Genomic DNA, 25,024 nt, shown 5'->3' with positions numbered 1-25,024 from the left:
GTTTGAGGTGCGCGCCTTGCCAGTCAGTATGTGCAAAGATGCTCGCAAAGAGAGAAGGGCGCCGACGTGGCACTCGACACGAAATGCGACAAGCGACCGTACGAACGGTCCAATGGAACGGCCACATCCGGTGTGGTCTAGTGGCTAGGATACCTGGCTTTCACCCAGGAGGCCCGGGTTCGATTCCCGGTACCGGAACGTAATTTTTTTCCACACGAATCGTGACAAGTTTGAGCTGTCCGAGCGGCCGTTTCCCGTCCTGCTCGCAATATAGCTACTGTTTCGTGACCGTCAGCAGAATATAGACTAGGGAAGCAGACACACGACGACCATAGAAATGGTGTATGGCTTCATGCCAGCTGTTTCCAGTTTAGGGCTGAGCAACTGCATCTGCCGAGGCCCGTTAGCTCAGTTGGTTAGAGCGTCGTGCTAATAACGCGAAGGTCGCGGGTTCGATCCCCCCACGGGCCACTACTCTTTTACTACTACGAAAAGGCAGCGCCGATTTCAGCTGGCGAGTGTGATGACCAAAAGATCATCACCATGCGTGGAAGTTGACAGAGGATCCGAACCCGACTTGTCGGGAAGCGCTACAGCATTCACTCGGCAATGGGCATAATATTTTGAATACACTGGTTCTCAACCGATGAAGAGAAAATGAAAGAAAATGTCTGATTGCCGATGCGTAACAACTTTGGCCCTTGTCAGTACTTGGGCGGGTGAGCGCGTGGGAACACAGTGTACTATTGGCAGTTTTACTTCCTATTTTTCTTTTCGGAGCTACAGCCCGATTCGGTGAGGGAGACGCCACCGTGAATTGAAGGGGCGTGCTGTGTGTCCATCGCCTCGCCTCTCCTCCCCTCTCTCAGTCGTTTATCGTGCTTGTCGTTTTGATATAGGCCGATTTGAGAGCGTCAGCTCTCGCGTCAGCTGAGCAAAGTTGAGACAAGTCGAGACACACTAAGGGCTGGTATGCAGCGAGTAAGAGGGGGGAAAAAAACAATAATTTAAGAGCGCGCGGCAAAAGTACTCATACGCGAAATTAAAAGCCTGCTGCGGTGGCCGGGAATCGAACCCGGATCAACTGCTTGGAAGGCAACTATGCTGACCATTACACCACCACCGCACAAGCGAGCGCCCCGCCTCCGCGCTGTGTCGGCTTCCCGCCTGTCGGCAGCGGCCGAAGGTGATCGTACCTGGCAGGCGCATTTCGAGGTAGGCTAGGGGAGCACATCCAGACGCATTCGGACAGCGTATCCGCGCACATTTCGCATCCTTTGGCAAGAGTCGGCGCCGGCGACGCAACAGTACGCAGAGGACCGCGTTGTGGAGGCATTTTTAAGCAGTGCCGTGCAGTGCAGTGCAGTGCAGTGCAGGATTCAGCGTCTGCAGCGTCTTCTGCACAGAATGCTACGGCGCTTGACGGCAGCCCCACTTTCCCTTGAGACATCTGCTCGGGAAGCAGCGCGAAGTTACCGCTGGCCAGAGCATCGGTGGTTCAGTGGTAGAATGCTCGCCTGCCACGCGGGCGGCCCGGGTTCGATTCCCGGCCGATGCATCATTTTGCTTTCCCGCGATAATGCTGCCGCAACACCGCAATCAACTGGGCCGGCAATGAACGTGTAGCAACAGAACACGTTATCCAGGAAGTACAGTGTTTCTACGTCTAATATTGGGTACGCAACTTACCCAGTTTCCAGGAGAAACGGTTCACCCGTGCCTCGGTAGCGCAGTAGGCAGCGCGTAAGTCTCATAATCTTAAGGTCGTGAGTTCGATCCTCACCCGGGGCATTTAATTTTCTGTGACTGATGGTGGTGCTGTTGCTAGGGCGCCAACGTATTTCTTGTTTGTTATCCACAACGTTTCAACGCTTCAGCGGGAAAATGTTTACTTCCGCTTATTGCTACTTACAGCTTCCCTTTTCCTCTTCTTCCAGCACAGCATGAAGCCAAAAGCATTGCTCTGCGACGTTTGAGGTGCGCGCCTTGCCAGTCAGTATGTGCAAAGATGCTCGCAAAGAGAGAAGGGCGCCGACGTGGCACTCGACACGAAATGCGACAAGCGACCGTACGAACGGTCCAATGGAACGGCCACATCCGGTGTGGTCTAGTGGCTAGGATACCTGGCTTTCACCCAGGAGGCCCGGGTTCGATTCCCGGTACCGGAACGTAATTTTTTTCCACACGAATCGTGACAAGTTTGAGCTGTCCGAGCGGCCGTTTCCCGTCCTGCTCGCAATATAGCTACTGTTTCGTGACCGTCAGCAGAATATAGACTAGGGAAGCAGACACACGACGACCATAGAAATGGTGTATGGCTTCATGCCAGCTGTTTCCAGTTTAGGGCTGAGCAACTGCATCTGCCGAGGCCCGTTAGCTCAGTTGGTTAGAGCGTCGTGCTAATAACGCGAAGGTCGCGGGTTCGATCCCCCCACGGGCCACTACTCTTTTACTACTACGAAAAGGCAGCGCCGATTTCAGCTGGCGAGTGTGATGACCAAAAGATCATCACCATGCGTGGAAGTTGACAGAGGATCCGAACCCGACTTGTCGGGAAGCGCTACAGCATTCACTCGGCAATGGGCATAATATTTTGAATACACTGGTTCTCAACCGATGAAGAGAAAATGAAAGAAAATGTCTGATTGCCGATGCGTAACAACTTTGGCCCTTGTCAGTACTTGGGCGGGTGAGCGCGTGGGAACACAGTGTACTATTGGCAGTTTTACTTCCTATTTTTCTTTTCGGAGCTACAGCCCGATTCGGTGAGGGAGACGCCACCGTGAATTGAAGGGGCGTGCTGTGTGTCCATCGCCTCGCCTCTCCTCCCCTCTCTCAGTCGTTTATCGTGCTTGTCGTTTTGATATAGGCCGATTTGAGAGCGTCAGCTCTCGCGTCAGCTGAGCAAAGTCGAGACAAGTCGAGACACACTAAGGGCTGGTATGCAGCGAGTAAGAGGGGGGAAAAAAACAATAATTTAAGAGCGCGCGGCAAAAGTACTCATACGCGAAATTAAAAGCCTGCTGCGGTGGCCGGGAATCGAACCCGGATCAACTGCTTGGAAGGCAACTATGCTGACCATTACACCACCACCGCACAAGCGAGCGCCCCGCCTCCGCGCTGTGTCGGCTTCCCGCCTGTCGGCAGCGGCCGAAGGTGATCGTACCTGGCAGGCGCATTTCGAGGTAGGCTAGGGGAGCACATCCAGACGCATTCGGACAGCGTATCCGCGCACATTTCGCATCCTTTGGCAAGAGTCGGCGCCGGCGACGCAACAGTACGCAGAGGACCGCGTTGTGGAGGCATTTTTAAGCAGTGCCGTGCAGTGCAGTGCAGTGCAGTGCAGGATTCAGCGTCTGCAGCGTCTTCTGCACAGAATGCTACGGCGCTTGACGGCAGCCCCACTTTCCCTTGAGACATCTGCTCGGGAAGCAGCGCGAAGTTACCGCTGGCCAGAGCATCGGTGGTTCAGTGGTAGAATGCTCGCCTGCCACGCGGGCGGCCCGGGTTCGATTCCCGGCCGATGCATCATTTTGCTTTCCCGCGATAATGCTGCCGCAACACCGCAATCAACTGGGCCGGCAATGAACGTGTAGCAACAGAACACGTTATCCAGGAAGTACAGTGTTTCTACGTCTAATATTGGGTACGCAACTTACCCAGTTTCCAGGAGAAACGGTTCACCCGTGCCTCGGTAGCGCAGTAGGCAGCGCGTAAGTCTCATAATCTTAAGGTCGTGAGTTCGATCCTCACCCGGGGCATTTAATTTTCTGTGACTGATGGTGGTGCTGTTGCTAGGGCGCCAACGTATTTCTTGTTTGTTATCCACAACGTTTCAACGCTTCAGCGGGAAAATGTTTACTTCCGCTTATTGCTACTTACAGCTTCCCTTTTCCTCTTCTTCCAGCACAGCATGAAGCCAAAAGCATTGCTCTGCGACGTTTGAGGTGCGCGCCTTGCCAGTCAGTATGTGCAAAGATGCTCGCAAAGAGAGAAGGGCGCCGACGTGGCACTCGACACGAAATGCGACAAGCGACCGTACGAACGGTCCAATGGAACGGCCACATCCGGTGTGGTCTAGTGGCTAGGATACCTGGCTTTCACCCAGGAGGCCCGGGTTCGATTCCCGGTACCGGAACGTAATTTTTTTCCACACGAATCGTGACAAGTTTGAGCTGTCCGAGCGGCCGTTTCCCGTCCTGCTCGCAATATAGCTACTGTTTCGTGACCGTCAGCAGAATATAGACTAGGGAAGCAGACACACGACGACCATAGAAATGGTGTATGGCTTCATGCCAGCTGTTTCCAGTTTAGGGCTGAGCAACTGCATCTGCCGAGGCCCGTTAGCTCAGTTGGTTAGAGCGTCGTGCTAATAACGCGAAGGTCGCGGGTTCGATCCCCCCACGGGCCACTACTCTTTTACTACTACGAAAAGGCAGCGCCGATTTCAGCTGGCGAGTGTGATGACCAAAAGATCATCACCATGCGTGGAAGTTGACAGAGGATCCGAACCCGACTTGTCGGGAAGCGCTACAGCATTCACTCGGCAATGGGCATAATATTTTGAATACACTGGTTCTCAACCGATGAAGAGAAAATGAAAGAAAATGTCTGATTGCCGATGCGTAACAACTTTGGCCCTTGTCAGTACTTGGGCGGGTGAGCGCGTGGGAACACAGTGTACTATTGGCAGTTTTACTTCCTATTTTTCTTTTCGGAGCTACAGCCCGATTCGGTGAGGGAGACGCCACCGTGAAATGAAGGGGCGTGCTGTGTGTCCATCGCCTCGCCTCTCCTCCCCTCTCTCAGTCGTTTATCGTGCTTGTCGTTTTGATATAGGCCGATTTGAGAGCGTCAGCTCTCGCGTCAGCTGAGCAAAGTCGAGACAAGTCGAGACACACTAAGGGCTGGTATGCAGCGAGTAAGAGGGGGGAAAAAAACAATAATTTAAGAGCGCGCGGCAAAAGTACTCATACGCGAAATTAAAAGCCTGCTGCGGTGGCCGGGAATCGAACCCGGATCAACTGCTTGGAAGGCAACTATGCTGACCATTACACCACCACCGCACAAGCGAGCGCCCCGCCTCCGCGCTGTGTCGGCTTCCCGCCTGTCGGCAGCGGCCGAAGGTGATCGTACCTGGCAGGCGCATTTCGAGGTAGGCTAGGGGAGCACATCCAGACGCATTCGGACAGCGTATCCGCGCACATTTCGCATCCTTTGGCAAGAGTCGGCGCCGGCGACGCAACAGTACGCAGAGGACCGCGTTCTGGAGGCATTTTTAAGCAGTGCCGTGCAGTGCAGTGCAGTGCAGTGCAGGATTCAGCGTCTGCAGCGTCTTCTGCACAGAATGCTACGGCGCTTGACGGCAGCCCCACTTTCCCTTGAGACAACTGCTCGGGAAGCAGCGCGAAGTTACCGCTGGCCAGAGCATCGGTGGTTCAGTGGTAGAATGCTCGCCTGCCACGCGGGCGGCCCGGGTTCGATTCCCGGCCGATGCATCATTTTGCTTTCCCGCGATAATGCTGCCGCAACACCGCAATCAACTGGGCCGGCAATGAACGTGTAGCAACAGAACACGTTATCCAGGAAGTACAGTGTTTCTACGTCTAATATTGGGTACGCAACTTACCCAGTTTCCAGGAGAAACGGTTCACCCGTGCCTCGGTAGCGCAGTAGGCAGCGCGTAAGTCTCATAATCTTAAGGTCGTGAGTTCGATCCTCACCCGGGGCATTTAATTTTCTGTGACTGATGGTGGTGCTGTTGCTAGGGCGCCAACGTATTTCTTGTTTGTTATCCACAACGTTTCAACGCTTCAGCGGGAAAATGTTTACTTCCGCTTATTGCTACTTACAGCTTCCCTTTTCCTCTTCTTCCAGCACAGCATGAAGCCAAAAGCATTGCTCTGCGACGTTTGAGGTGCGCGCCTTGCCAGTCAGTATGTGCAAAGATGCTCGCAAAGAGAGAAGGGCGCCGACGTGGCACTCGACACGAAATGCGACAAGCGACCGTACGAACGGTCCAATGGAACGGCCACATCCGGTGTGGTCTAGTGGCTAGGATACCTGGCTTTCACCCAGGAGGCCCGGGTTCGATTCCCGGTACCGGAACGTAATTTTTTTCCACACGAATCGTGACAAGTTTGAGCTGTCCGAGCGGCCGTTTCCCGTCCTGCTCGCAATATAGCTACTGTTTCGTGACCGTCAGCAGAATATAGACTAGGGAAGCAGACACACGACGACCATAGAAATGGTGTATGGCTTCATGCCAGCTGTTTCCAGTTTAGGGCTGAGCAACTGCATCTGCCGAGGCCCGTTAGCTCAGTTGGTTAGAGCGTCGTGCTAATAACGCGAAGGTCGCGGGTTCGATCCCCCCACGGGCCACTACTCTTTTACTACTACGAAAAGGCAGCGCCGATTTCAGCTGGCGAGTGTGATGACCAAAAGATCATCACCATGCGTGGAAGTTGACAGAGGATCCGAACCCGACTTGTCGGGAAGCGCTACAGCATTCACTCGGCAATGGGCATAATATTTTGAATACACTGGTTCTCAACCGATGAAGAGAAAATGAAAGAAAATGTCTGATTGCCGATGCGTAACAACTTTGGCCCTTGTCAGTACTTGGGCGGGTGAGCGCGTGGGAACACACTGTACTATTGGCAGTTTTACTTCCTATTTTTCTTTTCGGAGCTACAGCCCGATTCGGTGAGGGAGACGCCACCGTGAAATGAAGGGGCGTGCTGTGTGTCCATCGCCTCGCCTCTCCTCCCCTCTCTCAGTCGTTTATCGTGCTTGTCGTTTTGATATAGGCCGATTTGAGAGCGTCAGCTCTCGCGTCAGCTGAGCAAAGTCGAGACAAGTCGAGACACACTAAGGGCTGGTATGCAGCGAGTAAGAGGGGGGAAAAAAACAATAATTTAAGAGCGCGCGGCAAAAGTACTCATACGCGAAATTAAAAGCCTGCTGCGGTGGCCGGGAATCGAACCCGGATCAACTGCTTGGAAGGCAACTATGCTGACCATTACACCACCACCGCACAAGCGAGCGCCCCGCCTCCGCGCTGTGTCGGCTTCCCGCCTGTCGGCAGCGGCCGAAGGTGATCGTACCTGGCAGGCGCATTTCGAGGTAGGCTAGGGGAGCACATCCAGACGCATTCGGACAGCGTATCCGCGCACATTTCGCATCCTTTGGCAAGAGTCGGCGCCGGCGACGCAACAGTACGCAGAGGACCGCGTTCTGGAGGCATTTTTAAGCAGTGCCGTGCAGTGCAGTGCAGTGCAGTGCAGGATTCAGCGTCTGCAGCGTCTTCTGCACAGAATGCTACGGCGCTTGACGGCAGCCCCACTTTCCCTTGAGACATCTGCTCGGGAAGCAGCGCGAAGTTACCGCTGGCCAGAGCATCGGTGGTTCAGTGGTAGAATGCTCGCCTGCCACGCGGGCGGCCCGGGTTCGATTCCCGGCCGATGCATCATTTTGCTTTCCCGCGATAATGCTGCCGCAACACCGCAATCAACTGGGCCGGCAATGAACGTGTAGCAACAGAACACGTTATCCAGGAAGTACAGTGTTTCTACGTCTAATATTGGGTACGCAACTTACCCAGTTTCCAGGAGAAACGGTTCACCCGTGCCTCGGTAGCGCAGTAGGCAGCGCGTAAGTCTCATAATCTTAAGGTCGTGAGTTCGATCCTCACCCGGGGCATTTAATTTTCTGTGACTGATGGTGGTGCTGTTGCTAGGGCGCCAACGTATTTCTTGTTTGTTATCCACAACGTTTCAACGCTTCAGCGGGAAAATGTTTACTTCCGCTTATTGCTACTTACAGCTTCCCTTTTCCTCTTCTTCCAGCACAGCATGAAGCCAAAAGCATTGCTCTGCGACGTTTGAGGTGCGCGCCTTGCCAGTCAGTATGTGCAAAGATGCTCGCAAAGAGAGAAGGGCGCCGACGTGGCACTCGACACGAAATGCGACAAGCGACCGTACGAACGGTCCAATGGAACGGCCACATCCGGTGTGGTCTAGTGGCTAGGATACCTGGCTTTCACCCAGGAGGCCCGGGTTCGATTCCCGGTACCGGAACGTAATTTTTTTCCACACGAATCGTGACAAGTTTGAGCTGTCCGAGCGGCCGTTTCCCGTCCTGCTCGCAATATAGCTACTGTTTCGTGACCGTCAGCAGAATATAGACTAGGGAAGCAGACACACGACGACCATAGAAATGGTGTATGGCTTCATGCCAGCTGTTTCCAGTTTAGGGCTGAGCAACTGCATCTGCCGAGGCCCGTTAGCTCAGTTGGTTAGAGCGTCGTGCTAATAACGCGAAGGTCGCGGGTTCGATCCCCCCACGGGCCACTACTCTTTTACTACTACGAAAAGGCAGCGCCGATTTCAGCTGGCGAGTGTGATGACCAAAAGATCATCACCATGCGTGGAAGTTGACAGAGGATCCGAACCCGACTTGTCGGGAAGCGCTACAGCATTCACTCGGCAATGGGCATAATATTTTGAATACACTGGTTCTCAACCGATGAAGAGAAAATGAAAGAAAATGTCTGATTGCCGATGCGTAACAACTTTGGCCCTTGTCAGTACTTGGGCGGGTGAGCGCGTGGGAACACACTGTACTATTGGCAGTTTTACTTCCTATTTTTCTTTTCGGAGCTACAGCCCGATTCGGTGAGGGAGACGCCACCGTGAAATGAAGGGGCGTGCTGTGTGTCCATCGCCTCGCCTCTCCTCCCCTCTCTCAGTCGTTTATCGTGCTTGTCGTTTTGATATAGGCCGATTTGAGAGCGTCAGCTCTCGCGTCAGCTGAGCAAAGTCGAGACAAGTCGAGACACACTAAGGGCTGGTATGCAGCGAGTAAGAGGGGGGAAAAAAACAATAATTTAAGAGCGCGCGGCAAAAGTACTCATACGCGAAATTAAAAGCCTGCTGCGGTGGCCGGGAATCGAACCCGGATCAACTGCTTGGAAGGCAACTATGCTGACCATTACACCACCACCGCACAAGCGAGCGCCCCGCCTCCGCGCTGTGTCGGCTTCCCGCCTGTCGGCAGCGGCCGAAGGTGATCGTACCTGGCAGGCGCATTTCGAGGTAGGCTAGGGGAGCACATCCAGACGCATTCGGACAGCGTATCCGCGCACATTTCGCATCCTTTGGCAAGAGTCGGCGCCGGCGACGCAACAGTACGCAGAGGACCGCGTTCTGGAGGCATTTTTAAGCAGTGCCGTGCAGTGCAGTGCAGTGCAGTGCAGGATTCAGCGTCTGCAGCGTCTTCTGCACAGAATGCTACGGCGCTTGACGGCAGCCCCACTTTCCCTTGAGACATCTGCTCGGGAAGCAGCGCGAAGTTACCGCTGGCCAGAGCATCGGTGGTTCAGTGGTAGAATGCTCGCCTGCCACGCGGGCGGCCCGGGTTCGATTCCCGGCCGATGCATCATTTTGCTTTCCCGCGATAATGCTGCCGCAACACCGCAATCAACTGGGCCGGCAATGAACGTGTAGCAACAGAACACGTTATCCAGGAAGTACAGTGTTTCTACGTCTAATATTGGGTACGCAACTTACCCAGTTTCCAGGAGAAACGGTTCACCCGTGCCTCGGTAGCGCAGTAGGCAGCGCGTAAGTCTCATAATCTTAAGGTCGTGAGTTCGATCCTCACCCGGGGCATTTAATTTTCTGTGACTGATGGTGGTGCTGTTGCTAGGGCGCCAACGTATTTCTTGTTTGTTATCCACAACGTTTCAACGCTTCAGCGGGAAAATGTTTACTTCCGCTTATTGCTACTTACAGCTTCCCTTTTCCTCTTCTTCCAGCACAGCATGAAGCCAAAAGCATTGCTCTGCGACGTTTGAGGTGCGCGCCTTGCCAGTCAGTATGTGCAAAGATGCTCGCAAAGAGAGAAGGGCGCCGACGTGGCACTCGACACGAAATGCGACAAGCGACCGTACGAACGGTCCAATGGAACGGCCACATCCGGTGTGGTCTAGTGGCTAGGATACCTGGCTTTCACCCAGGAGGCCCGGGTTCGATTCCCGGTACCGGAACGTAATTTTTTTCCACACGAATCGTGACAAGTTTGAGCTGTCCGAGCGGCCGTTTCCCGTCCTGCTCGCAATATAGCTACTGTTTCGTGACCGTCAGCAGAATATAGACTAGGGAAGCAGACACACGACGACCATAGAAATGGTGTATGGCTTCATGCCAGCTGTTTCCAGTTTAGGGCTGAGCAACTGCATCTGCCGAGGCCCGTTAGCTCAGTTGGTTAGAGCGTCGTGCTAATAACGCGAAGGTCGCGGGTTCGATCCCCCCACGGGCCACTACTCTTTTACTACTACGAAAAGGCAGCGCCGATTTCAGCTGGCGAGTGTGATGACCAAAAGATCATCACCATGCGTGGAAGTTGACAGAGGATCCGAACCCGACTTGTCGGGAAGCGCTACAGCATTCACTCGGCAATGGGCATAATATTTTGAATACACTGGTTCTCAACCGATGAAGAGAAAATGAAAGAAAATGTCTGATTGCCGATGCGTAACAACTTTGGCCCTTGTCAGTACTTGGGCGGGTGAGCGCGTGGGAACACACTGTACTATTGGCAGTTTTACTTCCTATTTTTCTTTTCGGAGCTACAGCCCGATTCGGTGAGGGAGACGCCACCGTGAAATGAAGGGGCGTGCTGTGTGTCCATCGCCTCGCCTCTCCTCCCCTCTCTCAGTCGTTTATCGTGCTTGTCGTTTTGATATAGGCCGATTTGAGAGCGTCAGCTCTCGCGTCAGCTGAGCAAAGTCGAGACAAGTCGAGACACACTAAGGGCTGGTATGCAGCGAGTAAGAGGGGGGAAAAAAACAATAATTTAAGAGCGCGCGGCAAAAGTACTCATACGCGAAATTAAAAGCCTGCTGCGGTGGCCGGGAATCGAACCCGGATCAACTGCTTGGAAGGCAACTATGCTGACCATTACACCACCACCGCACAAGCGAGCGCCCCGCCTCCGCGCTGTGTCGGCTTCCCGCCTGTCGGCAGCGGCCGAAGGTGATCGTACCTGGCAGGCGCATTTCGAGGTAGGCTAGGGGAGCACATCCAGACGCATTCGGACAGCGTATCCGCGCACATTTCGCATCCTTTGGCAAGAGTCGGCGCCGGCGACGCAACAGTACGCAGAGGACCGCGTTCTGGAGGCATTTTTAAGCAGTGCCGTGCAGTGCAGTGCAGTGCAGTGCAGGATTCAGCGTCTGCAGCGTCTTCTGCACAGAATGCTACGGCGCTTGACGGCAGCCCCACTTTCCCTTGAGACATCTGCTCGGGAAGCAGCGCGAAGTTACCGCTGGCCAGAGCATCGGTGGTTCAGTGGTAGAATGCTCGCCTGCCACGCGGGCGGCCCGGGTTCGATTCCCGGCCGATGCATCATTTTGCTTTCCCGCGATAATGCTGCCGCAACACCGCAATCAACTGGGCCGGCAATGAACGTGTAGCAACAGAACACGTTATCCAGGAAGTACAGTGTTTCTACGTCTAATATTGGGTACGCAACTTACCCAGTTTCCAGGAGAAACGGTTCACCCGTGCCTCGGTAGCGCAGTAGGCAGCGCGTAAGTCTCATAATCTTAAGGTCGTGAGTTCGATCCTCACCCGGGGCATTTAATTTTCTGTGACTGATGGTGGTGCTGTTGCTAGGGCGCCAACGTATTTCTTGTTTGTTATCCACAACGTTTCAACGCTTCAGCGGGAAAATGTTTACTTCCGCTTATTGCTACTTACAGCTTCCCTTTTCCTCTTCTTCCAGCACAGCATGAAGCCAAAAGCATTGCTCTGCGACGTTTGAGGTGCGCGCCTTGCCAGTCAGTATGTGCAAAGATGCTCGCAAAGAGAGAAGGGCGCCGACGTGGCACTCGACACGAAATGCGACAAGCGACCGTACGAACGGTCCAATGGAACGGCCACATCCGGTGTGGTCTAGTGGCTAGGATACCTGGCTTTCACCCAGGAGGCCCGGGTTCGATTCCCGGTACCGGAACGTAATTTTTTTCCACACGAATCGTGACAAGTTTGAGCTGTCCGAGCGGCCGTTTCCCGTCCTGCTCGCAATATAGCTACTGTTTCGTGACCGTCAGCAGAATATAGACTAGGGAAGCAGACACACGACGACCATAGAAATGGTGTATGGCTTCATGCCAGCTGTTTCCAGTTTAGGGCTGAGCAACTGCATCTGCCGAGGCCCGTTAGCTCAGTTGGTTAGAGCGTCGTGCTAATAACGCGAAGGTCGCGGGTTCGATCCCCCCACGGGCCACTACTCTTTTACTACTACGAAAAGGCAGCGCCGATTTCAGCTGGCGAGTGTGATGACCAAAAGATCATCACCATGCGTGGAAGTTGACAGAGGATCCGAACCCGACTTGTCGGGAAGCGCTACAGCATTCACTCGGCAATGGGCATAATATTTTGAATACACTGGTTCTCAACCGATGAAGAGAAAATGAAAGAAAATGTCTGATTGCCGATGCGTAACAACTTTGGCCCTTGTCAGTACTTGGGCGGGTGAGCGCGTGGGAACACACTGTACTATTGGCAGTTTTACTTCCTATTTTTCTTTTCGGAGCTACAGCCCGATTCGGTGAGGGAGACGCCACCGTGAAATGAAGGGGCGTGCTGTGTGTCCATCGCCTCGCCTCTCCTCCCCTCTCTCAGTCGTTTATCGTGCTTGTCGTTTTGATATAGGCCGATTTGAGAGCGTCAGCTCTCGCGTCAGCTGAGCAAAGTCGAGACAAGTCGAGACACACTAAGGGCTGGTATGCAGCGAGTAAGAGGGGGGAAAAAAACAATAATTTAAGAGCGCGCGGCAAAAGTACTCATACGCGAAATTAAAAGCCTGCTGCGGTGGCCGGGAATCGAACCCGGATCAACTGCTTGGAAGGCAACTATGCTGACCATTACACCACCACCGCACAAGCGAGCGCCCCGCCTCCGCGCTGTGTCGGCTTCCCGCCTGTCGGCAGCGGCCGAAGGTGATCGTACCTGGCAGGCGCATTTCGAGGTAGGCTAGGGGAGCACATCCAGACGCATTCGGACAGCGTATCCGCGCACATTTCGCATCCTTTGGCAAGAGTCGGCGCCGGCGACGCAACAGTACGCAGAGGACCGCGTTCTGGAGGCATTTTTAAGCAGTGCCGTGCAGTGCAGTGCAGTGCAGTGCAGGATTCAGCGTCTGCAGCGTCTTCTGCACAGAATGCTACGGCGCTTGACGGCAGCCCCACTTTCCCTTGAGACATCTGCTCGGGAAGCAGCGCGAAGTTACCGCTGGCCAGAGCATCGGTGGTTCAGTGGTAGAATGCTCGCCTGCCACGCGGGCGGCCCGGGTTCGATTCCCGGCCGATGCATCATTTTGCTTTCCCGCGATAATGCTGCCGCAACACCGCAATCAACTGGGCCGGCAATGAACGTGTAGCAACAGAACACGTTATCCAGGAAGTACAGTGTTTCTACGTCTAATATTGGGTACGCAACTTACCCAGTTTCCAGGAGAAACGGTTCACCCGTGCCTCGGTAGCGCAGTAGGCAGCGCGTAAGTCTCATAATCTTAAGGTCGTGAGTTCGATCCTCACCCGGGGCATTTAATTTTCTGTGACTGATGGTGGTGCTGTTGCTAGGGCGCCAACGTATTTCTTGTTTGTTATCCACAACGTTTCAACGCTTCAGCGGGAAAATGTTTACTTCCGCTTATTGCTACTTACAGCTTCCCTTTTCCTCTTCTTCCAGCACAGCATGAAGCCAAAAGCATTGCTCTGCGACGTTTGAGGTGCGCGCCTTGCCAGTCAGTATGTGCAAAGATGCTCGCAAAGAGAGAAGGGCGCCGACGTGGCACTCGACACGAAATGCGACAAGCGACCGTACGAACGGTCCAATGGAACGGCCACATCCGGTGTGGTCTAGTGGCTAGGATACCTGGCTTTCACCCAGGAGGCCCGGGTTCGATTCCCGGTACCGGAACGTAATTTTTTTCCACACGAATCGTGACAAGTTTGAGCTGTCCGAGCGGCCGTTTCCCGTCCTGCTCGCAATATAGCTACTGTTTCGTGACCGTCAGCAGAATATAGACTAGGGAAGCAGACACACGACGACCATAGAAATGGTGTATGGCTTCATGCCAGCTGTTTCCAGTTTAGGGCTGAGCAACTGCATCTGCCGAGGCCCGTTAGCTCAGTTGGTTAGAGCGTCGTGCTAATAACGCGAAGGTCGCGGGTTCGATCCCCCCACGGGCCACTACTCTTTTACTACTACGAAAAGGCAGCGCCGATTTCAGCTGGCGAGTGTGATGACCAAAAGATCATCACCATGCGTGGAAGTTGACAGAGGATCCGAACCCGACTTGTCGGGAAGCGCTACAGCATTCACTCGGCAATGGGCATAATATTTTGAATACACTGGTTCTCAACCGATGAAGAGAAAATGAAAGAAAATGTCTGATTGCCGATGCGTAACAACTTTGGCCCTTGTCAGTACTTGGGCGGGTGAGCGCGTGGGAACACACTGTACTATTGGCAGTTTTACTTCCTATTTTTCTTTTCGGAGCTACAGCCCGATTCGGTGAGGGAGACGCCACCGTGAAATGAAGGGGCGTGCTGTGTGTCCATCGCCTCGCCTCTCCTCCCCTCTCTCAGTCGTTTATCGTGCTTGTCGTTTTGATATAGGCCGATTTGAGAGCGTCAGCTCTCGCGTCAGCTGAGCAAAGTCGAGACAAGTCGAGACACACTAAGGGCTGGTATGCAGCGAGTAAGAGGGGGGAAAAAAACAATAATTTAAGAGCGCGCGGCAAAAGTACTCATACGCGAAATTAAAAGCCTGCTGCGGTGGCCGGGAATCGAACCCGGATCAACTGCTTGGAAGGCAACTATGCTGACCATTACACCACCACCGCACAAGCGAGCGCCCCGCCTCCGCGCTGTGTCGGCTTCCCGCCTGTCGGCAGCGGCCGAAGGTGATCGTACCTGGCAGGCGCATTTCGAGGTAGGCTAGGGGAGCACATCCAGACGCATTCGGACAGCGTATCCGCGCACATTTCGCATCCTTTGGCAAGAGTCGGCGCCGGCGACGCAACAGTACGCAGAGGACCGCGTTCTGGAGGCATTTTTAAGCAGTGCCGTGCAGTGCAGTGCAGTGCAGTGCAGGATTCAGCGTCTGCAGCGTCTTCTGCACAGAATGCTACGGCGCTTGACGGCAGCCCCACTTTCCCTTGAGACATCTGCTCGGGAAGCAGCGCGAAGTTACCGCTGGCCAGAGCATCGGTGGTTCAGTGGTAGAATGCTCGCCTGCCACGCGGGCGGCCCGGGTTCGATTCCCGGCCGATGCATCATTTTGCTTTCCCGCGATAATGCTGCCGCAACACCGCAATCAACTGGGCCGGCAATGAACGTGTAGCAACAGAACACGTTATCCAGGAAGTACAGTGTTTCTACGTCTAATATTGGGTACGCAACTTACCCAGTTTCCAGGAGAAACGGTTCACCCGTGCCTCGGTAGCGCAGTAGGCAGCGCGTAAGTCTCATAATCTTAAGGTCGTGAGTTCGATCCTCACCCGGGGCATTTAATTTTCTGTGACTGATGGTGGTGCTGTTGCTAGGGCGCCAACGTATTTCTTGTTTGTTATCCACAACGTTTCAACGCTTCAGCGGGAAAATGTTTACTTCCGCTTATTGCTACTTACAGCTTCCCTTTTCCTCTTCTTCCAGCACAGCATGAAGCCAAAAGCATTGCTCTGCGACGTTTGAGGTGCGCGCCTTGCCAGTCAGTATGTGCAAAGATGCTCGCAAAGAGAGAAGGGCGCCGACGTGGCACTCGACACGAAATGCGACAAGCGACCGTACGAACGGTCCAATGGAACGGCCACATCCGGTGTGGTCTAGTGGCTAGGATACCTGGCTTTCACCCAGGAGGCCCGGGTTCGATTCCCGGTACCGGAACGTAATTTTTTTCCACACGAATCGTGACAAGTTTGAGCTGTCCGAGCGGCCGTTTCCCGTCCTGCTCGCAATATAGCTACTGTTTCGTGACCGTCAGCAGAATATAGACTAGGGAAGCAGACACACGACGACCATAGAAATGGTGTATGGCTTCATGCCAGCTGTTTCCAGTTTAGGGCTGAGCAACTGCATCTGCCGAGGCCCGTTAGCTCAGTTGGTTAGAGCGTCGTGCTAATAACGCGAAGGTCGCGGGTTCGATCCCCCCACGGGCCACTACTCTTTTACTACTACGAAAAGGCAGCGCCGATTTCAGCTGGCGAGTGTGATGACCAAAAGATCATCACCATGCGTGGAAGTTGACAGAGGATCCGAACCCGACTTGTCGGGAAGCGCTACAGCATTCACTCGGCAATGGGCATAATATTTTGAATACACTGGTTCTCAACCGATGAAGAGAAAATGAAAGAAAATGTCTGATTGCCGATGCGTAACAACTTTGGCCCTTGTCAGTACTTGGGCGGGTGAGCGCGTGGGAACACACTGTACTATTGGCAGTTTTACTTCCTATTTTTCTTTTCGGAGCTACAGCCCGATTCGGTGAGGGAGACGCCACCGTGAAATGAAGGGGCGTGCTGTGTGTCCATCGCCTCGCCTCTCCTCCCCTCTCTCAGTCGTTTATCGTGCTTGTCGTTTTGATATAGGCCGATTTGAGAGCGTCAGCTCTCGCGTCAGCTGAGCAAAGTCGAGACAAGTCGAGACACACTAAGGGCTGGTATGCAGCGAGTAAGAGGGGGGAAAAAAACAATAATTTAAGAGCGCGCGGCAAAAGTACTCATACGCGAAATTAAAAGCCTGCTGCGGTGGCCGGGAATCGAACCCGGATCAACTGCTTGGAAGGCAACTATGCTGACCATTACACCACCACCGCACAAGCGAGCGCCCCGCCTCCGCGCTGTGTCGGCTTCCCGCCTGTCGGCAGCGGCCGAAGGTGATCGTACCTGGCAGGCGCATTTCGAGGTAGGCTAGGGGAGCACATCCAGACGCATTCGGACAGCGTATCCGCGCACATTTCGCATCCTTTGGCAAGAGTCGGCGCCGGCGACGCAACAGTACGCAGAGGACCGCGTTCTGGAGGCATTTTTAAGCAGTGCCGTGCAGTGCAGTGCAGTGCAGTGCAGGATTCAGCGTCTGCAGCGTCTTCTGCACAGAATGCTACGGCGCTTGACGGCAGCCCCACTTTCCCTTGAGACATCTGCTCGGGAAGCAGCGCGAAGTTACCGCTGGCCAGAGCATCGGTGGTTCAGTGGTAGAATGCTCGCCTGCCACGCGGGCGGCCCGGGTTCGATTCCCGGCCGATGCATCATTTTGCTTTCCCGCGATAATGCTGCCGCAACACCGCAATCAACTGGGCCGGCAATGAACGTGTAGCAACAGAACACGTTATCCAGGAAGTACAGTGTTTCTACGTCTAATATTGGGTACGCAACTTACCCAGTTTCCAGGAGAAACGGTTCACCCGTGCCTCGGTAGCGCAGTAGGCAGCGCGTAAGTCTCATAATCTTAAGGTCGTGAGTTCGATCCTCACCCGGGCATTTAATTTTCTGTGACTGATGGTGGTGCTGTTGCTAGGGCGCCAACGTATTTCTTGTTTGTTATCCACAACGTTTCAACGCTTCAGCGGGAAAATGTTTACTTCCGCTTATTGCTACTTACAGCTTCCCTTTTCCTCTTCTTCCAGCACAGCATGAAGCCAAAAGCATTGCTCTGCGACGTTTGAGGTGCGCGCCTTGCCAGTCAGTATGTGCAAAGATGCTCGCAAAGAGAGAAGGGCGCCGACGTGGCACTCGACACGAAATGCGACAGAGCGACCGTACGAACGGTCCAATGGAACGGCCACATCCGGTGTGGTCTAGTGGCTAGGATACCTGGCTTTCACCCAGGAGGCCCGGGTTCGATTCCCGGTACCGGAACGTAATTTTTTTCCACACGAATCGTGACAAGTTTGAGCTGTCCGAGCGGCCGTTTCCCGTCCTGCTCGCAATATAGCTACTGTTTCGTGACCGTCAGCAGAATATAGACTAGGGAAGCAGACACACGACGACCATAGAAATGGTGTATGGCTTCATGCCAGCTGTTTCCAGTTTAGGGCTGAGCAACTGCATCTGCCGAGGCCCGTTAGCTCAGTTGGTTAGAGCGTCGTGCTAATAACGCGAAGGTCGCGGGTTCGATCCCCCCACGGGCCACTACTCTTTTACTACTACGAAAAGGCAGCGCCGATTTCAGCTGGCGAGTGTGATGACCAAAAGATCATCACCATGCGTGGAAGTTGACAGAGGATCCGAACCCGACTTGTCGGGAAGCGCTACAGCATTCACTCGGCAATGGGCATAATATTTTGAATACACTGGTTCTCAACCGATGAAGAGAAAATGAAAGAAAATGTCTGATTGCCGATGCGTAACAACTTTGGCCCTTGTCAGTACTTGGGCGGGTGAGCGCGTGGGAACACACTGTACTATTGGCAGTTTTACTTCCTATTTTTCTTTTCGGAGCTACAGCCCGATTCGGTGAGGGAGACGCCACCGTGAAATGAAGGGCGTGGCTGCGTCTGTGTGTCCATCGCCTCGCCTCTCCTCCCTCTCTCAGTCGTTTATCGTGCTTGTCGTTTTGATATAGGCCGATTTTGAGAGCGTCAGCTCTCGCGTCAGCTGAGCAAAGTCGAGACAAGTCGAGACACACTAAGGGCTGGTATGCAGCGAGTAAGAGGGGGGAAAAAAACAATAATTTAAGAGCGCGCGGCAAAAGTACTCATACGCGAAATTAAAAGCCTGCTGCGGTGGCCGGGAATCGAACCCGGATCAACTGCTTGGAAGGCAACTATGCTGACCATTACACCACCACCGCACAAGCGAGCGCCCCGCCTCCGCGCTGTGTCGGCTTCCCGCCTGTCGGCAGCGGCCGAAGGTGATCGTACCTGGCAGGCGCATTTCGAGGTAGGCTAGGGGAGCACATCCAGACGCATTCGGACAGCGTATCCGCGCACATTTCGCATCCTTTGGCAAGAGTCGGCGCCGGCGACGCAACAGTACGCAGAGGACCGCGTTGTGGAGGCATTTTTTAAGCAGTGCCGTGCAGTGCAGTGCAGTGCAGTGCAGGATTCAGCGTCTGCAGCGTCTTCTGCACAGAATGCTACGGCGCTTGACGGCAGCCCCACTTTCCCTTGAGACATCTGCTCGGGAAGCAGCGCGAAGTTACCGCTGGCCAGAGCATCGGTGGTTCAGTGGTAGAATGCTCGCCTGCCACGCGGGCGGCCCGGGTTCGATTCCCGGCCGATGCATCATTTTGCTTTCCCGCGATAATGCTGCCGCAACACCGCAATCAACTGGGCCGGCAATGACGTGTAGCAACAGAACACGTTATCCAGGAAGTACAGTGTTTCTACGTCTAATATTGGGTACGCAACTTACCCAGTTTCCAGGAGAAACGGTTCACCCGTGCCTCGGTAGCGCAGTAGGCAGCGCGTAAGTCTCATAATCTTAAGGTCGTGAGTTCGATCCTCACCCGGGGCATTTAATTTTCTGTGACTGATGGTGGTGCTGTTGCTAGGCGCCAACGTATTTCTTGTTTGTTATCCACAACGTTTCAACGCTTCAGCGGGAAATGTTTACTTCCGCTTATTGCTACTTACAGCTTCCCTTATCTCTTCTTCCAGCACAGCATGAAGCCAAAAGCATTGCTCTGCGACGTTTGAGGTGCGCGCCTTGCCAGTCAGTATGTGCAAAGATGCTCGCAAAGAGAGAAGGGCGCCGACGTGGCACTCGACACGAAATGCGACAAGCGACCGTACGAACGGTCCAATGGAACGGCCACATCCGGTGTGGTCTAGTGGCTAGGATACCTGGCTTTCACCCAGGAGGCCCGGGTTCGATTCCCGGTACCGGAACGTAATTTTTTTCCACACGAATCGTGACAAGTTTGAGCTGTCCGAGCGGCCGTTTCCCGTCCTGCTCGCAATATAGCTACTGTTTCGTGACCGTCAGCAGAATATAGACTAGGGAAGCAGACACACGACGACCATAGAAATGGTGTATGGCTTCATGCCAGCTGTTTCCAGTTTAGGGCTGAGCAACTGCATCTGCCGAGGCCCGTTAGCTCAGTTGGTTAGAGCGTCGTGCTAATAACGCGAAGGTCGCGGGTTCGATCCCCCCACGGGCCACTACTCTTTTACTACTACGAAAAGGCAGCGCCGATTTCAGCTGGCGAGTGTGATGACCAAAAGATCATCACCATGCGTGGAAGTTGACAGAGGATCCGAACCCGACTTGTCGGGAAGCGCTACAGCATTCACTCGGCAATGGGCATAATATTTTGAATACACTGGTTCTCAACCGATGAAGAGAAAATGAAAGAAAATGTCTGATTGCCGATGCGTAACAACTTTGGCCCTTGTCAGTACTTGGGCGGGTGAGCGCGTGGGAACACACTGTACTATTGCAGTTTTACTTCCTATTTTCTTTTCGGAGCTACAGCCCGATTCGGTGAGGGAGACGCCACCGTGAAATGAAGGGGCGTGCTGTGTGTCCATCGCCTCGCCTCTCCTCCCCTCTCTCAGTCGTTTATCGTGCTTGTCGTTTTGATATAGGCCGATTTGAGAGCGTCAGCTCTCGCGTCAGCTGAGCAAAGTCGAGACAAGTCGAGACACACTAAGGGCTGGTATGCAGCGAGTAAGAGGGGGGAAAAAAACAATAATTTAAGAGCGCGCGGCAAAAGTACTCATACGCGAAATTAAAAGCCTGCTGCGGTGGCCGGGAATCGAACCCGGATCAACTGCTTGGAAGGCAACTATGCTGACCATTACACCACCACCGCACAAGCGAGCGCCCCGCCTCCGCGCTGTGTCGGCTTCCCGCCTGTCGGCAGCGGCCGAAGGTGATCGTACCTGGCAGGCGCATTTCGAGGTAGGCTAGGGGAGCACATCCAGACGCATTCGGACAGCGTATCCGCGCACATTTCGCATCCTTTGGCAAGAGTCGGCGCCGGCGACGCAACAGTACGCAGAGGACCGCGTTCTGGAGGCATTTTTAAGCAGTGCCGTGCAGTGCAGTGCAGTGCAGTGCAGGATTCAGCGTCTGCAGCGTCTTCTGCACAGAATGCTACGGCGCTTGACGGCAGCCCCACTTTCCCTTGAGACATCTGCTCGGGAAGCAGCGCGAAGTTACCGCTGGCCAGAGCATCGGTGGTTCAGTGGTAGAATGCTCGCCTGCCACGCGGGCGGCCCGGGTTCGATTCCCGGCCGATGCATCATTTTGCTTTCCCGCGATAATGCTGCCGCAACACCGCAATCAACTGGGCCGGCAATGAACGTGTAGCAACAGAACACGTTATCCAGAAGTACAGTGTTTCTACGTCTAATATTGGGTACGCAACTTACCCAGTTTCCAGGAGAAACGGTTCACCCGTGCCTCGGTAGCGCAGTAGGCAGCGCGTAAGTCTCATAATCTTAAGGTCGTGAGTTCGATCCTCACCCGGGGCATTTAATTTTCTGTGACTGATGGTGGTGCTGTTGCTAGGGCGCCAACGTATTTCTTGTTTGTTATCCACAACGTTTCAACGCTTCAGCGGGAAAATGTTTACTTCCGCTTATTGCTACTTACAGCTTCCCTTTTCCTCTTCTTCCAGCACAGCATGAAGCCAAAAGCATTGCTCTGCGACGTTTGAGGTTGCGCGCCTTGGCCAGTCAGTATGTGCAAAGATGCTCGCAAAGAGAGAAGGGCGCCGACGTGGCACTCGACACGAAATGCGACAAGCGACCGTACGAACGGTCCATGGAAACGGCCACATCCGGTGTGGTCTAGTGGCTAGGATACCTGGCTTTCACCCAGGAGGCCCGGGTTCGATTCCCGGTACCGGAACGTAATTTTTTTCCACACGAATCGTGACAAGTTTGAGCTGTCCGAGCGGCCGTTTCCCGTCCTGCTCGCAATATAGCTACTGTTTCGTGACCGTCAGCAGAATATAGACTAGGGAAGCAGACACACGACGACCATAGAAATGGTGTATGGCTTCATGCCAGCTGTTTCCAGTTTAGGGCTGAGCAACTGCATCTGCCGAGGCCCGTTAGCTCAGTTGGTTAGAGCGTCGTGCTAATAACGCGAAGGTCGCGGGTTCGATCCCCCACGGGCCACTACTCTTTTACTACTACGAAAAGGCAGCGCCGATTTCAGCTGGCGAGTGTGATGACCAAGATCATCACCATGCGTGGAAGTTGACAGAGGATCCGAACCCGACTTGTCGGGAAGCGCTACAGCATTCACTCGGCAATGGGCATAATATTTTGAATACACTGGTTCTCAACCGATGAAGAGAAAATGAAAGAAAATGTCTGATTGCCGATGCGTAACAACTTTGGCCCTTGTCAGTACTTGGGCGGGTGAGCGCGTGGGAACACACTGTACTATTGGCAGTTTTACTTCCTATTTTTCTTTTCGGAGCTACAGCCCGATTCGGTGAGGGAGACGCCACCGTGAAATGAAGGGGCGTGCTGTGTGTCCATCGCCTCGCCTCTCCTCCCCTCTCTCAGTCGTTTATCGTGCTTGTCGTTTTGATATAGGCCGATTTGAGAGCGTCAGCTCTCGCGTCAGCTGAGCAAAGTCGAGACAAGTCGAGACACACTAAGGGCTGGTATGCAGCGAGTAAGAGGGGGGAAAAAAACAATAATTTAAGAGCGCGCGGCAAAAGTACTCATACGCGAAATTAAAAGCCTGCTGCGGTGGCCGGGAATCGAACCCGGATCAACTGCTTGGAAGGCAACTATGCTGACCATTACACCACCACCGCACAAGCGAGCGCCCCGCCTCCGCGCTGTGTCGGCTTCCCGCCTGTCGGCAGCGGCCGAAGGTGATCGTACCTGCAGGCGCATTTCGAGGTAGGCTAGGGGAGCACATCCAGACGCATTCGGACAGCGTATCCGCGCACATTTCGCATCCTTTGGCAAGAGTCGGCGCCGGCGACGCAACAGTACGCAGAGGACCGCGTTGTGGAGGCATTTTTAAGCAGTGCCGTGCAGTGCAGTGCAGTGCAGTGCAGGATTCAGCGTCTGCAGCGTCTTCTGCACAGAATGCTACGGCGCTTGACGGCAGCCCACTTTCCTTGAGACATCTGCTCGGGAAGCAGCGCGAAGTTACCGCTGGCCAGAGCATCGGTGGTTCAGTGGTAGAATGCTCGCCTGCCACGCGGGCGGCCCGGGTTCGATTCCCGGCCGATGCATCATTTTGCTTTCCCGCGATAATGCTGCCGCAACACCGCAATCAACTGGGCCGGCAATGAACGTGTAGCAACAGAACACGTTATCCAGGAAGTACAGTGTTTCTACGTCTAATATTGGGTACGCAACTTACCCAGTTTCCAGGAGAAACGGTTCACCCGTGCCTCGGTAGCGCAGTAGGCAGCGCGTAAGTCTCATAATCTTAAGGTCGTGAGTTCGATCCTCACCCGGGGCATTTAATTTTCTGTGACTGATGGTGGTGCTGTTGCTAGGGCGCCAACGTATTTCTTGTTTGTTATCCACAACGTTTCAACGCTTCAGCGGGAAAATGTTTACTTCCGCTTATTGCTACTTACAGCTTCCCTTTTCCTCTTCTTCCAGCACAGCATGAAGCCCAAAAGCATTGCTCTGCGACGTTTGAGGTGCGCGCCTTGCCAGTCAGTATGTGCAAAGATGCTCGCAAAGAGAGAAGGGCGCCGACGTGGCACTCGACACGAAATGCGACAAGCGACCGTACGAACGGTCCAATGGAACGGCCACATCCGGTGTGGTCTAGTGGCTAGGATACCTGGCTTTCACCCAGGAGGCCCGGGTTCGATTCCCGGTACCGGAACGTAATTTTTTTCCACACGAATCGTGACAAGTTTGAGCTGTCCGAGCGGCCGTTTCCCGTCCTGCTCGCAATATAGCTACTGTTTCGTGACCGTCAGCAGAATATAGACTAGGGAAGCAGACACACGACGACCATAGAAATGGTGTATGGCTTCATGCCAGCTGTTTCCAGTTTAGGGCTGAGCAACTGCATCTGCCGAGGCCCGTTAGCTCAGTTGGTTAGAGCGTCGTGCTAATAACGCGAAGGTCGCGGGTTCGATCCCCCCACGGGCCACTACTCTTTTACTACTACGAAAAGGCAGCGCCGATTTCAGCTGGCGAGTGTGATGACCAAAAGATCATCACCATGCGTGGAAGTTGACAGAGGATCCGAACCCGACTTGTCGGGAAGCGCTACAGCATTCCTCGGCAATGGGCATAATATTTTGAATACACTGGTTCTCAACGATGAAGAGAAAATGAAAGAAAATGTCTGATTGCCGATGCGTAACAACTTTGGCCCTTGTCAGTACTTGGGCGGGTGAGCGCGTGGGAACACAGTGTACTATTGGCAGTTTTACTTCCTATTTTCTTTTCGGAGCTACAGCCCGATTCGGTGAGGGAGACGCCACCGTGAAATGAAGGGGCGTGCTGTGTGTCCATCGCCTCGCCTCTCCTCCCCTCTCTCAGTCGTTTATCGTGCTTGTCGTTTTGATATAGGCCGATTTGAGAGCGTCAGCTCTCGCGTCAGCTGAGCAAAGTCGAGACAAGTCGAGACACACTAAGGGCTGGTATGCAGCGAGTAAGAGGGGGGAAAAAAACAATAATTTAAGAGCGCGCGGCAAAAGTACTCATACGCGAAATTAAAAGCCTGCTGCGGTGGCCGGGAATCGAACCCGGATCAACTGCTTGGAAGGCAACTATGCTGACCATTACACCACCACCGCACAAGCGAGCGCCCCGCCTCCGCGCTGTGTCGGCTTCCCGCCTGTCGGCAGCGGCCGAAGGTGATCGTACCTGGCAGGCGCATTTCGAGGTAGGCTAGGGGAGCACATCCAGACGCATTCGGACAGCGTATCCGCGCACATTTCGCATCCTTTGGCAAGAGTCGGCGCCGGCGACGCAACAGTACGCAGAGGACCGCGTTGTGGAGGCATTTTTAAGCAGTGCCGTGCAGTGCAGTGCAGTGCAGTGCAGGATTCAGCGTCTGC

General features: G+C 54.0%; 63 non-coding genes across 63 annotated transcripts; 50 read left to right on the top strand and 13 right to left on the bottom strand.

Annotated features, from left to right (window-relative positions):
* Positions 1-126: 126 nt before the first annotated feature.
* Trnae-uuc (transfer RNA glutamic acid (anticodon UUC)) lies at positions 127-198 on the top strand. The gene has a single exon. It is a non-coding gene; the product is annotated as a tRNA-Glu (tRNA).
* A 199-nt stretch (positions 199-397) lies between these two features.
* On the top strand, positions 398-471 carry Trnai-aau (transfer RNA isoleucine (anticodon AAU)). Its single transcript has one exon. It is a non-coding gene; the product is annotated as a tRNA-Ile (tRNA).
* A 583-nt stretch (positions 472-1,054) lies between these two features.
* On the bottom strand, positions 1,055-1,126 carry Trnag-ucc (transfer RNA glycine (anticodon UCC)). The gene has a single exon. It is a non-coding gene; the product is annotated as a tRNA-Gly (tRNA).
* Positions 1,127-1,487: 361 nt separating this feature from the next.
* Positions 1,488-1,558, top strand: Trnag-gcc (transfer RNA glycine (anticodon GCC)). The gene has a single exon. It is a non-coding gene; the product is annotated as a tRNA-Gly (tRNA).
* Positions 1,559-1,718: 160 nt separating this feature from the next.
* Trnam-cau (transfer RNA methionine (anticodon CAU)) lies at positions 1,719-1,791 on the top strand. Its single transcript has one exon. It is a non-coding gene; the product is annotated as a tRNA-Met (tRNA).
* Positions 1,792-2,096: 305 nt separating this feature from the next.
* On the top strand, positions 2,097-2,168 carry Trnae-uuc (transfer RNA glutamic acid (anticodon UUC)). The gene has a single exon. It is a non-coding gene; the product is annotated as a tRNA-Glu (tRNA).
* A 199-nt stretch (positions 2,169-2,367) lies between these two features.
* Positions 2,368-2,441, top strand: Trnai-aau (transfer RNA isoleucine (anticodon AAU)). The gene has a single exon. It is a non-coding gene; the product is annotated as a tRNA-Ile (tRNA).
* Positions 2,442-3,024: 583 nt separating this feature from the next.
* Trnag-ucc (transfer RNA glycine (anticodon UCC)) lies at positions 3,025-3,096 on the bottom strand. Its single transcript has one exon. It is a non-coding gene; the product is annotated as a tRNA-Gly (tRNA).
* Positions 3,097-3,457: 361 nt separating this feature from the next.
* On the top strand, positions 3,458-3,528 carry Trnag-gcc (transfer RNA glycine (anticodon GCC)). Its single transcript has one exon. It is a non-coding gene; the product is annotated as a tRNA-Gly (tRNA).
* A 160-nt stretch (positions 3,529-3,688) lies between these two features.
* On the top strand, positions 3,689-3,761 carry Trnam-cau (transfer RNA methionine (anticodon CAU)). The gene has a single exon. It is a non-coding gene; the product is annotated as a tRNA-Met (tRNA).
* Positions 3,762-4,066: 305 nt separating this feature from the next.
* On the top strand, positions 4,067-4,138 carry Trnae-uuc (transfer RNA glutamic acid (anticodon UUC)). Its single transcript has one exon. It is a non-coding gene; the product is annotated as a tRNA-Glu (tRNA).
* A 199-nt stretch (positions 4,139-4,337) lies between these two features.
* On the top strand, positions 4,338-4,411 carry Trnai-aau (transfer RNA isoleucine (anticodon AAU)). Its single transcript has one exon. It is a non-coding gene; the product is annotated as a tRNA-Ile (tRNA).
* Positions 4,412-4,994: 583 nt separating this feature from the next.
* Trnag-ucc (transfer RNA glycine (anticodon UCC)) lies at positions 4,995-5,066 on the bottom strand. The gene has a single exon. It is a non-coding gene; the product is annotated as a tRNA-Gly (tRNA).
* A 361-nt stretch (positions 5,067-5,427) lies between these two features.
* Positions 5,428-5,498, top strand: Trnag-gcc (transfer RNA glycine (anticodon GCC)). The gene has a single exon. It is a non-coding gene; the product is annotated as a tRNA-Gly (tRNA).
* Positions 5,499-5,658: 160 nt separating this feature from the next.
* Trnam-cau (transfer RNA methionine (anticodon CAU)) lies at positions 5,659-5,731 on the top strand. Its single transcript has one exon. It is a non-coding gene; the product is annotated as a tRNA-Met (tRNA).
* A 305-nt stretch (positions 5,732-6,036) lies between these two features.
* On the top strand, positions 6,037-6,108 carry Trnae-uuc (transfer RNA glutamic acid (anticodon UUC)). The gene has a single exon. It is a non-coding gene; the product is annotated as a tRNA-Glu (tRNA).
* A 199-nt stretch (positions 6,109-6,307) lies between these two features.
* On the top strand, positions 6,308-6,381 carry Trnai-aau (transfer RNA isoleucine (anticodon AAU)). The gene has a single exon. It is a non-coding gene; the product is annotated as a tRNA-Ile (tRNA).
* A 583-nt stretch (positions 6,382-6,964) lies between these two features.
* Trnag-ucc (transfer RNA glycine (anticodon UCC)) lies at positions 6,965-7,036 on the bottom strand. The gene has a single exon. It is a non-coding gene; the product is annotated as a tRNA-Gly (tRNA).
* Positions 7,037-7,397: 361 nt separating this feature from the next.
* On the top strand, positions 7,398-7,468 carry Trnag-gcc (transfer RNA glycine (anticodon GCC)). Its single transcript has one exon. It is a non-coding gene; the product is annotated as a tRNA-Gly (tRNA).
* Positions 7,469-7,628: 160 nt separating this feature from the next.
* On the top strand, positions 7,629-7,701 carry Trnam-cau (transfer RNA methionine (anticodon CAU)). Its single transcript has one exon. It is a non-coding gene; the product is annotated as a tRNA-Met (tRNA).
* Positions 7,702-8,006: 305 nt separating this feature from the next.
* On the top strand, positions 8,007-8,078 carry Trnae-uuc (transfer RNA glutamic acid (anticodon UUC)). The gene has a single exon. It is a non-coding gene; the product is annotated as a tRNA-Glu (tRNA).
* Positions 8,079-8,277: 199 nt separating this feature from the next.
* On the top strand, positions 8,278-8,351 carry Trnai-aau (transfer RNA isoleucine (anticodon AAU)). Its single transcript has one exon. It is a non-coding gene; the product is annotated as a tRNA-Ile (tRNA).
* Positions 8,352-8,934: 583 nt separating this feature from the next.
* Positions 8,935-9,006, bottom strand: Trnag-ucc (transfer RNA glycine (anticodon UCC)). The gene has a single exon. It is a non-coding gene; the product is annotated as a tRNA-Gly (tRNA).
* Positions 9,007-9,367: 361 nt separating this feature from the next.
* Trnag-gcc (transfer RNA glycine (anticodon GCC)) lies at positions 9,368-9,438 on the top strand. The gene has a single exon. It is a non-coding gene; the product is annotated as a tRNA-Gly (tRNA).
* A 160-nt stretch (positions 9,439-9,598) lies between these two features.
* Trnam-cau (transfer RNA methionine (anticodon CAU)) lies at positions 9,599-9,671 on the top strand. Its single transcript has one exon. It is a non-coding gene; the product is annotated as a tRNA-Met (tRNA).
* A 305-nt stretch (positions 9,672-9,976) lies between these two features.
* Trnae-uuc (transfer RNA glutamic acid (anticodon UUC)) lies at positions 9,977-10,048 on the top strand. The gene has a single exon. It is a non-coding gene; the product is annotated as a tRNA-Glu (tRNA).
* Positions 10,049-10,247: 199 nt separating this feature from the next.
* Trnai-aau (transfer RNA isoleucine (anticodon AAU)) lies at positions 10,248-10,321 on the top strand. The gene has a single exon. It is a non-coding gene; the product is annotated as a tRNA-Ile (tRNA).
* A 583-nt stretch (positions 10,322-10,904) lies between these two features.
* Trnag-ucc (transfer RNA glycine (anticodon UCC)) lies at positions 10,905-10,976 on the bottom strand. Its single transcript has one exon. It is a non-coding gene; the product is annotated as a tRNA-Gly (tRNA).
* Positions 10,977-11,337: 361 nt separating this feature from the next.
* On the top strand, positions 11,338-11,408 carry Trnag-gcc (transfer RNA glycine (anticodon GCC)). The gene has a single exon. It is a non-coding gene; the product is annotated as a tRNA-Gly (tRNA).
* Positions 11,409-11,568: 160 nt separating this feature from the next.
* Positions 11,569-11,641, top strand: Trnam-cau (transfer RNA methionine (anticodon CAU)). Its single transcript has one exon. It is a non-coding gene; the product is annotated as a tRNA-Met (tRNA).
* A 305-nt stretch (positions 11,642-11,946) lies between these two features.
* Positions 11,947-12,018, top strand: Trnae-uuc (transfer RNA glutamic acid (anticodon UUC)). Its single transcript has one exon. It is a non-coding gene; the product is annotated as a tRNA-Glu (tRNA).
* A 199-nt stretch (positions 12,019-12,217) lies between these two features.
* On the top strand, positions 12,218-12,291 carry Trnai-aau (transfer RNA isoleucine (anticodon AAU)). Its single transcript has one exon. It is a non-coding gene; the product is annotated as a tRNA-Ile (tRNA).
* Positions 12,292-12,874: 583 nt separating this feature from the next.
* Trnag-ucc (transfer RNA glycine (anticodon UCC)) lies at positions 12,875-12,946 on the bottom strand. The gene has a single exon. It is a non-coding gene; the product is annotated as a tRNA-Gly (tRNA).
* Positions 12,947-13,307: 361 nt separating this feature from the next.
* On the top strand, positions 13,308-13,378 carry Trnag-gcc (transfer RNA glycine (anticodon GCC)). The gene has a single exon. It is a non-coding gene; the product is annotated as a tRNA-Gly (tRNA).
* Positions 13,379-13,538: 160 nt separating this feature from the next.
* Positions 13,539-13,611, top strand: Trnam-cau (transfer RNA methionine (anticodon CAU)). Its single transcript has one exon. It is a non-coding gene; the product is annotated as a tRNA-Met (tRNA).
* A 305-nt stretch (positions 13,612-13,916) lies between these two features.
* Positions 13,917-13,988, top strand: Trnae-uuc (transfer RNA glutamic acid (anticodon UUC)). Its single transcript has one exon. It is a non-coding gene; the product is annotated as a tRNA-Glu (tRNA).
* Positions 13,989-14,187: 199 nt separating this feature from the next.
* Positions 14,188-14,261, top strand: Trnai-aau (transfer RNA isoleucine (anticodon AAU)). The gene has a single exon. It is a non-coding gene; the product is annotated as a tRNA-Ile (tRNA).
* Positions 14,262-14,844: 583 nt separating this feature from the next.
* Positions 14,845-14,916, bottom strand: Trnag-ucc (transfer RNA glycine (anticodon UCC)). The gene has a single exon. It is a non-coding gene; the product is annotated as a tRNA-Gly (tRNA).
* Positions 14,917-15,277: 361 nt separating this feature from the next.
* Positions 15,278-15,348, top strand: Trnag-gcc (transfer RNA glycine (anticodon GCC)). The gene has a single exon. It is a non-coding gene; the product is annotated as a tRNA-Gly (tRNA).
* Positions 15,349-15,508: 160 nt separating this feature from the next.
* Trnam-cau (transfer RNA methionine (anticodon CAU)) lies at positions 15,509-15,581 on the top strand. The gene has a single exon. It is a non-coding gene; the product is annotated as a tRNA-Met (tRNA).
* A 305-nt stretch (positions 15,582-15,886) lies between these two features.
* Trnae-uuc (transfer RNA glutamic acid (anticodon UUC)) lies at positions 15,887-15,958 on the top strand. Its single transcript has one exon. It is a non-coding gene; the product is annotated as a tRNA-Glu (tRNA).
* A 199-nt stretch (positions 15,959-16,157) lies between these two features.
* Positions 16,158-16,231, top strand: Trnai-aau (transfer RNA isoleucine (anticodon AAU)). The gene has a single exon. It is a non-coding gene; the product is annotated as a tRNA-Ile (tRNA).
* A 583-nt stretch (positions 16,232-16,814) lies between these two features.
* Positions 16,815-16,886, bottom strand: Trnag-ucc (transfer RNA glycine (anticodon UCC)). Its single transcript has one exon. It is a non-coding gene; the product is annotated as a tRNA-Gly (tRNA).
* Positions 16,887-17,247: 361 nt separating this feature from the next.
* Positions 17,248-17,318, top strand: Trnag-gcc (transfer RNA glycine (anticodon GCC)). The gene has a single exon. It is a non-coding gene; the product is annotated as a tRNA-Gly (tRNA).
* A 159-nt stretch (positions 17,319-17,477) lies between these two features.
* Positions 17,478-17,551, top strand: Trnam-cau (transfer RNA methionine (anticodon CAU)). Its single transcript has one exon. It is a non-coding gene; the product is annotated as a tRNA-Met (tRNA).
* A 305-nt stretch (positions 17,552-17,856) lies between these two features.
* Positions 17,857-17,928, top strand: Trnae-uuc (transfer RNA glutamic acid (anticodon UUC)). The gene has a single exon. It is a non-coding gene; the product is annotated as a tRNA-Glu (tRNA).
* A 199-nt stretch (positions 17,929-18,127) lies between these two features.
* Positions 18,128-18,201, top strand: Trnai-aau (transfer RNA isoleucine (anticodon AAU)). Its single transcript has one exon. It is a non-coding gene; the product is annotated as a tRNA-Ile (tRNA).
* A 589-nt stretch (positions 18,202-18,790) lies between these two features.
* Positions 18,791-18,862, bottom strand: Trnag-ucc (transfer RNA glycine (anticodon UCC)). Its single transcript has one exon. It is a non-coding gene; the product is annotated as a tRNA-Gly (tRNA).
* Positions 18,863-19,224: 362 nt separating this feature from the next.
* On the top strand, positions 19,225-19,295 carry Trnag-gcc (transfer RNA glycine (anticodon GCC)). Its single transcript has one exon. It is a non-coding gene; the product is annotated as a tRNA-Gly (tRNA).
* Positions 19,296-19,454: 159 nt separating this feature from the next.
* Trnam-cau (transfer RNA methionine (anticodon CAU)) lies at positions 19,455-19,527 on the top strand. The gene has a single exon. It is a non-coding gene; the product is annotated as a tRNA-Met (tRNA).
* A 302-nt stretch (positions 19,528-19,829) lies between these two features.
* On the top strand, positions 19,830-19,901 carry Trnae-uuc (transfer RNA glutamic acid (anticodon UUC)). The gene has a single exon. It is a non-coding gene; the product is annotated as a tRNA-Glu (tRNA).
* Positions 19,902-20,100: 199 nt separating this feature from the next.
* Trnai-aau (transfer RNA isoleucine (anticodon AAU)) lies at positions 20,101-20,174 on the top strand. The gene has a single exon. It is a non-coding gene; the product is annotated as a tRNA-Ile (tRNA).
* Positions 20,175-20,755: 581 nt separating this feature from the next.
* Trnag-ucc (transfer RNA glycine (anticodon UCC)) lies at positions 20,756-20,827 on the bottom strand. Its single transcript has one exon. It is a non-coding gene; the product is annotated as a tRNA-Gly (tRNA).
* Positions 20,828-21,188: 361 nt separating this feature from the next.
* On the top strand, positions 21,189-21,259 carry Trnag-gcc (transfer RNA glycine (anticodon GCC)). The gene has a single exon. It is a non-coding gene; the product is annotated as a tRNA-Gly (tRNA).
* A 159-nt stretch (positions 21,260-21,418) lies between these two features.
* Positions 21,419-21,491, top strand: Trnam-cau (transfer RNA methionine (anticodon CAU)). Its single transcript has one exon. It is a non-coding gene; the product is annotated as a tRNA-Met (tRNA).
* A 307-nt stretch (positions 21,492-21,798) lies between these two features.
* Positions 21,799-21,870, top strand: Trnae-uuc (transfer RNA glutamic acid (anticodon UUC)). Its single transcript has one exon. It is a non-coding gene; the product is annotated as a tRNA-Glu (tRNA).
* Positions 21,871-22,069: 199 nt separating this feature from the next.
* Trnai-aau (transfer RNA isoleucine (anticodon AAU)) lies at positions 22,070-22,142 on the top strand. Its single transcript has one exon. It is a non-coding gene; the product is annotated as a tRNA-Ile (tRNA).
* A 581-nt stretch (positions 22,143-22,723) lies between these two features.
* Trnag-ucc (transfer RNA glycine (anticodon UCC)) lies at positions 22,724-22,795 on the bottom strand. Its single transcript has one exon. It is a non-coding gene; the product is annotated as a tRNA-Gly (tRNA).
* Positions 22,796-23,153: 358 nt separating this feature from the next.
* Trnag-gcc (transfer RNA glycine (anticodon GCC)) lies at positions 23,154-23,224 on the top strand. The gene has a single exon. It is a non-coding gene; the product is annotated as a tRNA-Gly (tRNA).
* Positions 23,225-23,384: 160 nt separating this feature from the next.
* On the top strand, positions 23,385-23,457 carry Trnam-cau (transfer RNA methionine (anticodon CAU)). The gene has a single exon. It is a non-coding gene; the product is annotated as a tRNA-Met (tRNA).
* A 306-nt stretch (positions 23,458-23,763) lies between these two features.
* Positions 23,764-23,835, top strand: Trnae-uuc (transfer RNA glutamic acid (anticodon UUC)). The gene has a single exon. It is a non-coding gene; the product is annotated as a tRNA-Glu (tRNA).
* A 199-nt stretch (positions 23,836-24,034) lies between these two features.
* Trnai-aau (transfer RNA isoleucine (anticodon AAU)) lies at positions 24,035-24,108 on the top strand. The gene has a single exon. It is a non-coding gene; the product is annotated as a tRNA-Ile (tRNA).
* Positions 24,109-24,688: 580 nt separating this feature from the next.
* On the bottom strand, positions 24,689-24,760 carry Trnag-ucc (transfer RNA glycine (anticodon UCC)). Its single transcript has one exon. It is a non-coding gene; the product is annotated as a tRNA-Gly (tRNA).
* Between the last annotated feature and the right edge of the window lie 264 nt (positions 24,761-25,024).

Source organism: Schistocerca cancellata, unplaced genomic scaffold (assembly GCF_023864275.1).
Source record: "Schistocerca cancellata isolate TAMUIC-IGC-003103 unplaced genomic scaffold, iqSchCanc2.1 HiC_scaffold_600, whole genome shotgun sequence".
Lineage (NCBI taxonomy): Eukaryota > Metazoa > Arthropoda > Insecta > Orthoptera > Acrididae > Schistocerca > Schistocerca cancellata.
Note: the sequence above shows the minus strand (reverse complement) of the source record. Positions and strands in the feature narration are given on the sequence as shown.